This window comes from Bos indicus, chromosome 18 (assembly GCF_029378745.1).
Source record: "Bos indicus isolate NIAB-ARS_2022 breed Sahiwal x Tharparkar chromosome 18, NIAB-ARS_B.indTharparkar_mat_pri_1.0, whole genome shotgun sequence".
Taxonomy (NCBI): Eukaryota; Metazoa; Chordata; class Mammalia; order Artiodactyla; family Bovidae; genus Bos; species Bos indicus.
The window spans coordinates 12,962,113-12,975,272 of NC_091777.1; positions in this window are offsets into that span (position 1 = coordinate 12,962,113).

Sequence of the window (13,160 nt, forward strand, 5' to 3'; positions counted from 1 at the left end):
ATCATGGAGCATCTTCTAAGGTTTTATTTTTTGATAGGATTTTTTTTTTTTTTTTTGGTGCCCTACACTTGGTTTTCCCCAATGGTGAAGCAAATAAACTTTGAGCAAGAAAAAGGCTGTTGGTGGGAGAGCAAGGTGATAGGCATGTTTCCCCCCTAAATCATTAGGGGGGAAATCCATTTTAAAAAGTCTGTCTCCCCTACTGACCCGCTTTCTATTCCAATTCCCAGCTACCTAGGAAAACAAACACAATAAAGTCCCATTGCCGGTGCAGCCGTTCAAGACCCACCACAGTTTCTCTGCGTTGTGGGGTCATGAGCCTCTGAACCTGGTTCTTCTCAAATTTGACATTTTGGACATGAGGGCAATTTCTCCGGTGCTCTGTTACATCAAAATTATCAATAAACTCGCCCGGGCAATTAATGCTCAAACTAACAGCTGTCTATAAAATGGAGATAAAGGGGACAGGAAGAAGCTGGCGACTTTGTCCCTCGGGTCTCAGGCAGCCGGAGCAGTGGGCAGTGCGTGGGGAGCAGCTTCACCGAGGGCAGAGGAGGCCCTGTCTTTGGGGCGGAGGCCACCTCTCCTTATCCCCTGCCCCCACTGATGCCCTGGAGAACACGGCCAGAGAAAAGCCCTCAGGCCTAAGGTGCGGGAGCCGCTGTGCTGGGGATCCAGACAACCTCGGCAGGCAGGCGGGAGGGGCCCCCTCCTTCCTCCATTGGAGCCTGCGCCCCAATTAGGATGGAGGCTCCGGGGAAGTGGGGCTGATTAGGAGAAACCCAATGCCAGCCCAGTCGGCGTGTTCCCCGGTCTTCTGCTGAGGCGTCTCCAGACCCCGCGCCCACTCCCTTGGCTCCTTGGCAAGCTAGAGGCCACTGTGCGCCCTGGTAATACAGGGCTTCGGCGCCACTGGACCAGAGTCCGGGGTGGCAGTGAACCCCGGTTTTCCTGTTCATCTCCACCGCAGCGCCTTCATTTCAGCGGGATCTCCGAGCGCACTCACGTCCCCGCCAGGCTGGATGGGAGGCACCCAGAAGGACTGGGGCAGGAATACCGGCCCTGGGGAGCCCAGGAATCAGGGATGGGCCTGACCCGGGGCCTGGGGCTGAGAGAAGAGTCCAGTCTTCCCCTCAGAGAGGGGAGTCTGGCTTCGGGCAAACCCGGAAGGGCCAGATTCTACAGGCGTAACTGCTTCCACATCCACGACCAAGATTTCACAAGGCCTGTTCCACAGGACTGCATTGGCTCTCGCCGAGGCCTACCCAAGGCCCATTTTGGTCCGGCTCACACCGACTGCGGGATGAAGCTCCCACTGCCAGGTGCCAACACAAAAGCCTGCACAGTTCCTGCAAGTTACCAGCCTAAAATGCAAACGCACTTCTAAGGTGGTTACACGCCCTGCCCTGGGTATGTAGAGTATACTTCTAGCTTAGGAACATCCTCGAGAGAATTAATTCAAAAGTCCTGTGCGTACCTTTAGGATTTGTCCTGGAACAATGCAGACGAGATACCCTAAAGGTATGAATACCCCGCAAAGCAACAGGCCTGGGGGTGGGGAAGCAGCCAGGACAGAACTCGATAGGGTTTCTAGAAGAGGATGACACATCTCGCCTCGGCTGCAGCTCCCTGCAGCTCTCCGCGAGGGGCCGACGCCCTGGACACAGCCGCACCTCGGCTGCAGGCCATGGCGGCCCCAGGCAGCAGCTGCAGCAGCGCCTTGGCGCCGCGTCCTGGCTCCCCAGCCCCGCGGAGGCAGGCCCAGGGACCAGTCTGCACTCAGGGTGTGCGCTTCAGAAGGAAGGGAAAGTGCCCGCCGGGTCCTGCTGTTTTCTTGGCTCCTGGGGGGAAACCGAAGGGGTAGGGGTGGGGAGGGTGAGGTACTGAAAGCCTGGCTCCCCGCCGGCAGCACTCCTGGAGGTAGTGCAGATGGAGCTGGAGCCCCAACCCCGCAAGGCTTGACCGGGCAAGCCACGTCACCTCTGAGCCTCAGTTTTCCTCCTGTCTAATAGTAACATCATGTAGACCTATGGGCACGGTGGTCAGCGAGGTGATGCCTGTCGGGAGCAAGACAGCCTAGCTCCGGGGTGCCCATACGGGAATGGCTATGAGATCCAGGCATTTCTTATCCTTCTCCCCTTCATTGTGGGGATGAGTGCCAAGCAAGATGCAAGAACTAGTATTTTACGAGGCTGCCCTCTCAGGGACTTGAGTATCCAGCTTGGGGACCGCTGGACTCCCCATCTTCCAATACGATGCACCTGGACGTTCGTTCCCTCCCTTCCCAGGGAGGAGGAAGACATCATCCCATTTGGCTCAAGAGATGGAATTCTGACATGGGGTTGAATCAGGGGTTCCGATAAGGACCTACCCCAGGACCTCCTAACCTCTGGTCAGGAGACCCCTGAGCTCAAGGGCTTCCCTTCTGAGAGAGTGACTCAGGGACTGTCCCCATCAGAAATGCCAGGGCTGTCTGTCTGCTCCAACTGCGGGTGGGGGGTATGTGTGTGTGTGCTGAGAATTACTGCGTTAGAATCTCTGGAGGAGGGACCCAGGAATCCTCAGGCCCACAGACTTCCAGGGGTGCTGATGGGCGCCAAGTTTAGAGTCTTTCCTCCAAAGTTCTCTGGGCTCCGGAGAAAACCTAGGAGAAGATGCCTCACTGTGGCCTCTGCTGCCCCCTCCCGTCCAGCGGCCCAGCCAGCTTGTGATGTTAATGGAGAAGCAGCTGACGCAGGGTGCCTGGAGACACAAGCACAGGGCTCGCTCACATTCAGAAGGTGCCTGGGCTGGGTATGGCCATCCTCTTTACATGGCACCTCTGTTTACCTCCTCAGCAGCCCTACTATGCAGATCCTATAACTCACTGCTCCCGCTTCCAGATGAAGAAACCAGCTCGAGGAGGGTAGGGGACTTCATCCAGACAGTCCTGGTGAGAGGTGGAACTGAATGCAGAGCTCATGTTCCCAACCACTGTATTAATACCACATAGCTCCTGGACACCCATTTTCCTCCAGCCACGAGGCCTAATGAAAAAAGGGAGAAGTCGAAGTCTGGTCCATGATCCAGCTTCCTACCTGTGCTGAGGAGATGATGATGGGCAGGGTCTGCACAGGGGACTGGGTCTCTCTGATCCCCTTGCTGGCCTTTGGATGGGGTGGGGAAGCTCCCTGAGCAGCCCAGCTCAGACCCCTGACATTTACCTCCTCTCTGGGACAATGAACCTGGTTTTCATGGGTTCCCACCATAGCCCCCCTTGAGAGATCCCTTCACTTTCTCAACTCTCCCTAATCCAGTGGAGAAAAACTCAAACAAAAGTTGAAGTTCAAGGCAAGAGAGGCCAGTTGGAGCAGGATGTGTGGCTATAGCCTCTTGCTCTGCTTCTGGCATCTTTTGGGCATCGATGGCTCAGAGTTCTGAGCTGTTTTAAGGAGGGAGGGGCTTGTTTAGCATCTCCCACTGGCAAGGTATGATGGAACACTGACTTACTGTGGGACCATGACAAACCACGGCCGCATTGATTTCTGGGCCTTGGGGGTGGGCGGGGGAGAGGGACATTTGAGTCTGCAAATGTGGAATACTGTTTTGTCAAGAAACACGGGCAGAGGACGAGCTGGCACAAATTCACTCATTCAGAATGCCGAGCACCCACTACCCTTTGCCATTGGGTCAGACAGGATTCAGCAGCTGACACGCCGCTGCGGTCACAGACCCACAGACCAGCACAGTTTCCAGCCCCAGGATATTTGGGGTCAGTCATGCCAACACCCCGAAGAGGCGATGTGCACCAAGGCCAAAGCACCCAAGCCCTGAGGAGAGGCAGAAAGCTGGCGCTGTTTATGACCCTGACGTTGGATGGTTGGGCTTCCCAAGTGGGCACAGTGGTAAAGAATCCGCCTGCCAATGCAGAGGACTCGAGACTCGAGACTCGGGTCTGATCCGTGGGTAGGGAAGATCCCCTGGAGAATCTCAGACAGAGGAGCCTGGTGGGGTACAGTCCATGGGGTTGCAGAGAGTCGGACACGACTGATCGACTGAGCGCACGTGCATGTTGGCATGGTCACCAAGGTCCCCTCTGACTCACAGAGCGGGCTGTCTTGAGGACGTGCACAGGGTGAGCCTGCTGAGAGGACAGAGGTGCTGGGGGCAGGTGCGGCCGCGCCCTGCGGCTGATTTTCTGTGTCAGTGGGCCAGCAGCCCAGAAGCAGCGCAGGCGGACAGTGGCTGAGGAGACAGTGGTGATATGCCTCCCCAGGCTGGACCAGGGAGGTCCAGGGGGCAGGCCCGGGCCCTGAGAGTCCTACTGTGTCTAGGACTCACCACCACAGGGCACGCCAGGCCCTTGGATGTCCCCTGGAAGAGGGTACGTTTCTGTTTCAAACCAAGCCCCACAGTTCAGCAGGCCTGCGTTTCTGGATCCTGCAGTAACACCTTCTCACGGTCGCAACTCAGGTGAGCAGGGAGGGCGGGCCATCTCTGTCCAGCGAATCCTTCCCTGGGGGAGAGCTAGGGGTGTGCGGGTGAGCAGGGACCCTCCTCGGTAGAGGCCGCGGGTCTGAGGGTCCGGGAATTACGCCACTGGCTGCTTCTGGGGCGGCAGCGCCACCTGCTGTCCACTTCGCACTTTGCGCCGGGACAACAGCAGGGGCCCTCCAGGAAACCCGATCTCACATGAACATGGACGGAAGCTGTGCATGTGAATCCGATTTTGAGGTGTTAGGACCTTGGACTTTTGCTGAGGGGCAGCTGGCATTTTTTGGGAGAGGGTCAAACTAAATGAATTTACTCTTTTCCTAATTACACAAATGAGAGGGCTTATTTAAAATAAACAAACTGTAGAAAAGTGAATGTTAAGAAAGCAAACACTGATTCAAACCCATCCCTGGAGACAGCATGTCAGCCCCAGGAGACATCTCCCTGCACACAGAGACCCTGCTGTCCCTGGAGAAGGATGACAAGCCCAGGGGTGGAGACCCTGGGAGTCAGAGGGCCTGAGTCCGAGTCCTGACTCCACTACTCCCAGCTGTGAGTTTGGGTGGTTGTGATGGCTCAGCCTCCTCTACACCTCAGCTTCCCTGTCTGTAAGGTGGGGGTCGTGGTAGGAGTACTTCTCTCAAAGCATTCAGTAAATCAGAGAATCTATGAAGGGCTCACAGGTGAACCAAAAGAGGGCAAGCACTCTGCCTGAGGACACAGCAAGGGCCTGTGGAAGCGGGATTCACTGCAAAGCCCCGTGTGTACGGCTCCCACACCACGTACCTCCAACACCAAATCAACCGTCTCTGCTGTCCCCATGGGCCACCGTGTCTCCCAGCTCCCCAGGAGGCCTGCTGGTGGTCGAGAGGTGATGGATCCGTGTCTCGCTAGAGGACAGGCTTCTCCCTTGATGGTGGGGAGAGGTCCTGGGGCTGAAGGCCAGCTCTGCTGTGTGACCTTATCAAGTCGGATAACCTGGGAGCTGCACCTTCTGCAGTGGGGACAACCTCTGGAGTGGGGACGACAGGCCTGCTCTGTGGGATTCTTCTAAGGGTTAAGTGAGAGAATTCACCCTCAGAGCCAGGGAGGGATGTTTTAGTTTGCTCACAACTCAGCACTTCAGGGTCTGAGTTTACTGCTTCCAAACCATCCGGAGTCCAAAATGTCCACATTACATGGTCACATGTCAGCTCCCATCATAACCTTTGTGGATTTATGGGCGTTGAAAATAAAGAATTCCATTCACAGGAAGAAATCCTGCCCCACTAGAGGAACAGGAGTGTGGGTTCCACTATTTAGAAGTCTCTGCATGTTTGAAAGATTGCCCAGGCAGTCTCCAGTGAAAACCTTGGATGATGACAAGGATTGAGGAGGCGATGGGAACACAGAGGGGAGGGTATGGTGGCGTGGGGGACAAGGGGCTCTGCCTCACACCAGGGAACAAGCCAGTGAAACTCTGTGCCTGAGTTTCCTCACCTATCCAGGCAATAACACACGGGTCTGTTTCTAGCAAGAGGAGAGGCTGGCCCGGTGACCGGCAGATGGTGGGCTTCCAACGGGACAGATCAGAATGGACAAGACAGACTTGATATGGTGAGTGGACAAAATCCACCGCCTGCCGCCAGGAGACTCCCCTGTAGGCTCCCAAACTGAGCAGAGCCCAGCCCCAGGGGTGTGTCTGCCACTAGCATGCGCACACCCTGGGGGAATTCCTCCCCCCCCCCCCCCCCCACCAATCCTTCTTCTAGAAAATGACCCAGTTTTGTCTGCCTCTTTCTAACACAGGTGGTCAGGCGACAGTGACCCACAGGGATGGGATAGAAGATACATAGATAATCCTAGTTCAGCCTATGATCAGCTACATCCTGACTCCTGGCTTCACTACCAAAGCTGGGTAACTGTGGGCAAATTACCAGTCTGTGAAGAGCAATGTCCCTCAAAAGTGCCTATGAGGATCAGGTGAAATTATGCATTACCATTATCTATTTAACTTGTATTTCTAAATCATACCTTCAATAATGTATGTGTATTTATAAATATGTTATACATTAACATCATTATAATATAAATGAAACTGTGCAACTGATCATTAATGAAGAACAAATTACCCTCAAAACTGAAAGCAGCAAAAATCACCCACTTCACTCCTGACTGCAATCTGGGCAAAGTTCAGTGGAACCAGCCCGTGTCTGCTCCAGCAGGCATTGGCTGAGGCAGCTCTTCTGGGGCTGGGACTCACTGCCAAGATGGCACGCCCACGAGGCTGGTGGGCTGGCAGCGCTGGCTCCTCTCTGTGAGCCCTCTCCACGGGCAGCTTGGGCTGGCCTCTAAGAACAAGTGTCCCAAGAAGATGGGGTGGAAGCTGCCCGTTCGGTAGCCTCCTCAGGAAAGGTGTTCGACAGTGTTCACCCACTTGTCTCAGAGCCCAGATTCAAGGGGATCTGCCCAGATCTCTTCTCTCAATGGGGCTGTTAAAGAACTTTGGGTGGCATTCTACAACTTCCACAGCACTTAAAACAGCTCAGTGAGTTAGAGGCGTTCTTCTCAGGAGGGAAGACAAAAGGTACCAGCAGAGGCTGTCACCTCACTCCCAGCTCCAGAACGGGGGAGGCGGCAGGTAGGCAGCGCCCCCTACGGCATGCTGTGGAAAGTGATCGTTCACGGGCATGCTGACCTCTTCTTCCTGCTTTCAAGTATGGAGTTTTGTGTAAGATTTATTTTGAAGACAGACCTCCCCACAGTAGCCCTACCCCGCAAAAAATCCACTTTGAAAATGACCGGAGAGTCCACAGTACCTGTTGTATGTGGAACACTGGACAGGTTAGATCCAGATACAGGGGGCGGGAGTGTAGCAATCCCCGCCCGGTTATTTCTGCTGAGTGCAGGGGGTGTGAGGACTGAAGATCTGGAAGCATCCTCTGCAAGCCAGGTGCTTCTCTGGAGCCTGTGGGGGAGGGCAGATGGCAATGTGTGGCCATGCTCCCGAGGAATACAAAGAAGAGACTCAGGGAAGGACCCTGTTTTGCTCCTTTGGCCAAAATGCAGAAAGCTTCAGTATTTCATACTGGTATCTCATATCTGGCCCTGGTCCCTTAAAACCCAGGGCAGTTTTCTCAAGCTTGACCAGTAGGGGCGCTGGGATCTGTCACTGATGTCTGCGTGGGTGTGGGTGTGAACGCGGAGCTGGATTTGCCCTGTGTTTACTATCCCCTGCACCTGATTATGGTTTTCTAAAGGTTGCTCTCATCTGACATTTTATCTTCTCACCAATATCCCTCTTCACCAAATGTGCACTGTTGTGGTTTCAGCTCCACAGGCTCTCTTTTCCCGGGTAGCTGACCCTCAGCCTTTCCTACTTGCAGCCTGTCGTCATGTCTCTTTCCCCCTCTGCAGCACCTGGGAGCAGGTCTGTGTGTGTCACTGGAGGGGACCCGGGGTGGCCAAACGATGGCTGAAGGACACGAGGAGGGCAGACCTACAGAAGTTGTGGCGGGACCCCTCCCCTCAGAGTCTAGGGGGTTGGCTCCCCCACTTCCTGGCAGCTCAGGGGTTGGGGGCTGGGTTGGGGAGCGTGCGGTGTGAACAGTGCCGTCCTGGCTCCTTTGCTGGAGGTTAAGATACAGTCATCCCGTGGTATCTGTGCTACTGCTTCCAGGAGCTGCTGTAGATACCAAAATCCACTGACGCACAAGTCCCTTGTATAAAACTGTCATACAGTCGGCCTTCCATATCTATGGGTAATGCATCCTGTAGTCAAAATTCTCAGTTGGTTGAACCCAGGGATGGTGAGGAAATCAGCAGCTGTCGATGGCCAACCGATAATGCAGGAAGCCAGCAGGGTTCTGGGGGCAGGGGCTGGGGTCCAAGTGACCACCTCACCTGGGCCTGGAGCCTTGAACAAGCTGGTCACCCCTTCTGAGAGCCCCGTTTCATCTCTAAGTTGTCCATCTGCTGGTGCAGGTAAGGCACTCTCAAAAGGCAGAGCTCTTGTCCGCTGGGATGTGCAGTCCTGGCCTCAGGGAGCCTCCAGTCCAGACGGCCCAGGTGTGAGATGGGGGCAGAAGTGGGCAGAGACCTGAAGTGACCATCTGTACCAGGCTCAGCACTGCCAGGACTGGCTGTGGGGCTAGGTGGGGGCCCACTGCCCCCTAAGTGGCCTTATATGGGTAGAGCGCTGTGCACGGCTTCACAGTTGAGACAGTGTGTGCTGGGACCTGCGCTCACAGAGAGCATGGCACACATGTTACTTGTCTGCATTGGGTGGCCAGACTCCAAGAACTAGGATGGACATGCTCACCTGCACGCACTGAGGAGCCACTAAGTGCTACCCTGAGCAGTCCAGAAGCTGACTTTAGACACAGGAGACACATGCTGTAACACTCCAAAATGATTTCAGTTCAGTTCAGTTCACTTCAGTTGCTCACTCATGTCCAACTCCTTGCCACCCCATGAATTGCAGCACGCCAGGCCTCCCTGTCCATCACCAACTCCCAGAGTTCACTCAGACTCACGTCCATCCAGTCAGTGATGCCATCTAGCCATCTCATCCTCTGTCGTCCCCTTCTCCTCCTGGCCCTAATCCCTCCCAGCATTAGAGTCTTTCCCAATGAGTCAGCTCTTCGCATGAGGTGGCCAAAGTACCGGAATTTCAGCTTCAGCATCATTCCTTCCAAAGAAATCCCAGGGCTGATCTCCTTTAGGATGGACTGGTTGGATCTCCTTGCAAGGGACTCTCAAGAGTCTTCTCCAATACCACAGTTCAAAAGCATCAATTCTTTGGCGCTCAGCTTTCTTTATAGTCCAACCCTCACATCCATACATGACCACTGGAAAAATCATAGCCTTGACTAGATGGACCTTTGTTGGCAAAGTAATGTCTCTGCATTTGAATATGCTGTCTAGGTTGGTCATAACTTTCCTTCCAAGGAGTAAGCGTCTTTTAATTTCATGGCTGCAATCACCATCTGCAGTGATTTTGGAGCCCCCCAAAATAAAGTCTGACACTGTTTCCACTGTTTCTCCATTTATTTCCCATGAAGTGATGGGACCAGATGCCATGATCTTCGTTTTCTGAATGTTGAGCTTTAAGCCAACTTTTTCACTCTCCTCTTTCACTTTCATCAAGAGGCTTTTTAGTTCCTCTTCACTTTCTGCCATAAGGGTGGTGTCATCTGTATATCTGAGGTTATTGATATTTCTCCCTGATATTTCTCCCTGGCAATCTTGATTCCAGCTTGTGCTTCTTCCAGCCCAGCATTTCTCATGATGTACCGTGCATATAAGTTAAATAAGCAGGGTGACAATATACAGCCTTGACGAACTCCTTTTCCTATTTGGAACCAGTCTGTTGTTTCACGTCCAGTTCTAACTGTTGCTTCCTGACCTGCATATAGGTTTCTCAAGAGGCAGGTCAGGTGGTCTGGTATTCCCATCTCTTTTAGACTTTTCCACAGTTTATTGTGAGCCACACAGTCAAAGGCTTTGGCATAGTCAATAAAGCAGAAACAGATGTTTTTCTGGAACTCTCTTGCTTTTTCGATGATCCAGCGGATGTTGGCAATTTGATCTCTGGTTCCTCTGCCTTTTCTAAAACCAGCTTGAACATCTGGAAGTTCATGGTTCATGTATTGCTGAAGCCTGGCTTGGAGAATTTTGAGCATTACTTTACTAGCGTGTGAGATGAGTGCAACTGAGCGGTAGTTTGAGCATTCTTGTCTTTCTTTGGGATTGGAATGAAAACTGACCTTTCCCAGTCCTGTGGCCACTGCTGAGTTTTCCAAATTTGCTGGCATATTGAGTGCAGCACTTTCACAGCATCATCTTTCAGGATTTGAAATAGCTCAACTGGAATTCCATCACCTCCACTAGCTTTGTTCTTAGTGATGCTTTCTAAGGCCCACTTGACTTCACATTCCAGGATGTCTGGCTCTAGGTGAGTGATCACACCATTGTGATTATCTGGGTAGTGAAGATCTTTTTTGTACAGTTCTTCTGTGTATTCTTGCCACCTCTTCTTAATATCTTCTGCTTCTGTTGGGTCCATACCATTTCTGTCCTTTATCAAGCCCATCTTTGCATGACATGTTCCCTTGGTATCTCTAATTTTCTTGAAGAGATCTTTAGTCTTTCCCATTCTGTTGTTTTCCTCTATTTCTTTGCATTGATCACTGAAGAAGGCTTTCTTATCTCTCCTTGCTATTCTTTGGAACTCTGCATTCAGATAAGTAATGCTAAATAAAATCATCCATGCATAGTGACAAATTTTAGAGAACATACAGAAATCACGATGCAGAAAACACAAGAGTTAACACTGCAGCCTGGAGAAGCGCCCAGAAGACAGCTCATCCTGGAGGGCTCATATGGATTCCAAGGGGGATGAAGGAATAAGCTCTTCCTTAAATTCAACGTCTTGTCCATCCCTTCCTAACCCAACATTATAAAACATTCTCTTCTATTATCCCCAAATTCCTTTACATTTATTTTTATGTTTAGATACTTAATTAGCCTGGAATTTATTTTTACACGTGGTATTATTTAGCATAACTGACATAATGCACATAAATTTGAGCAAACTCCAGGAGACAGTGAAGGGCAGGGAAGCCTGGTGTACTGCAGTCCATGGGATCGCAGAGTTGGACACAACTTAGCGACTGAACAACAATGATTTAGAAATCCAAGCTGCTTTATTCACCCTTCAAAATAACAAATCTAGAGGAGATCCTGTCACTATGTCCATTCACAGTTGAGCATGTGGAAGCTCAGAGAGGAGGTGCCTGCCAGTGGCAAGACAGATGCTCTTGGCCAAATCTGTGTGGTTCTGAAGCATGTGTGTTAATGCTAGCTATGTCTTAATACTGTGCAGAGGAAAGACCAGAGGTAAATAAGAGGCAATATCAAGGCTGCTTATGCGGTGGGGTGAGGGATGACACCCTTTGTATAATACTTCTGACAGCCCCAAACTTCCAGAATGGAAAAGCCTAAGTGATGGCGAGCAGTGAACCTCAAAGGAAACAGAATGTTAGAACTGGCCAGGCCTTAGGAACAACACGCTTGACCCTCTCACTATAAAGCTGAGGACACAAATGCCCAGAGAGGCTCCACGATGTGGCCATATCATAGGAACAGACAGAGGAGATGGCACAGCCCCAGGACCTGGCCCCCGTGCAGAGCGGAGGCTGGGTTTCTGGAGAGGGTGCTGCTCCGGTGTGGTCGAGTCTCCTCGCATCGCAGGCAGAGCTGCACTGCTGCTCAGGAAACAGGATGGGACCCAGGAGTCACAGCAGAGCCACTTAAAAAGGTTCATGCAGTCTCAGCAACTTGTCAAGTGCTCATTTTCCATTATTCTCTTATTATGTGAATTATACGATTATGACACTGAAAAATACTCAAGAACCCTGGGAACAAAAAATGATCCCTGATGCCCCTCCTGGCAGGGCTGAGAACTCTGGCTCCAGGGCTGCCCAAGGGGAGGCACACACATGATACATCGGGGGGGCTACTGTTTCAGGCCGTCTCCCACCTGCTAACCTACTGTCCCAATATGAAAGTGATGAATGCATTCAGATTATCTGTGTATCAGCACACCTGGGTTCTTCTGGCTAAAAGTGACGGGGACTCCAGCAACCTGGCCCAGCCCACAGGGGTCATCCCTGAAACACAAAGCTCAGCAGTGTGAGGAGCTGGGTCCAGGCTCACTGGACACAGCCTGCCCCTCGGCTCTGACTGACGGGTCCCTTCATTTCTGCGCACGCATCAGCAGGCGGTTCTCGAGGCTAAAGGATGGCTGGCGGAGAGCACAGGCAGGGACAGGCTCACTTCCTAACCTCCCAGGGCGCTGCTCCAATGGTGGCAAAGCAACAATAAAGACATCAACCAAAACCCAGCATGTCAAACGCAAGAGGTGTTCTGGGAAAGGGGGAAACCCAAGCGGGGAGTGAGGAGTTCAGATATCAGGCCGCTACTCTGGACTGGGCAGTCAGCTGGTCTGGAATGGCCAAACTGAACACAAGTGACCAAATGACACCAGCTGAGGGAAAGGGGCGTATGGTTTGGGCAGAGAAAGGTGAGCCCAGAGCCCTGACAGTCTGGCCTGTGTTAAGATATTCTACTCCTTGATTTTGTTCACAAAAATGTGGAAAGAGGCGGCATTTAATGAGCAAATCTAAGGGTCGATTCTTTTCCCAAACTCTCCACCAATAAGAAAATGCTTTTCAAAGAGAGACTGAGTGCCTTGAGAACATTTTCTTCAAAGCGCAGGCAAGGCCTGCCCCCTTGAGGCGTAATGATGGGTTCAAATCATGCTCAGTAAGACCCTCTGGTGAAAAAATAAACACTTCCAATGAATATGCATTTGAAAAAAATAAAATCTCCACTTAAATGCTTATCTTGACTTTTCACCCAGGATCAACTGCAAAAGCGCTTCTGTTTAGAAAGCACAGTTCAGCCAAAGTCCAGCTTAGTTTTAGGAGAGAAATGGAGGGAAAGATGCAGAGAACACACAGTAGTGGGCAAATGAGTGTGAGAGCATCTGTTTGGCCTCGTCTGTGACACAGGCTGGGACCCCTCACTTTTCAAAGCCAGGATCTCCTAGAGGCAGAGCTTCCTGCTGTGCGGGGGCAACTGGCCGACAGCAGGGATGGGCCGGCGGGGGGTGGTGTGGGTCACCCAGAGGGAGAAGCCCAGCT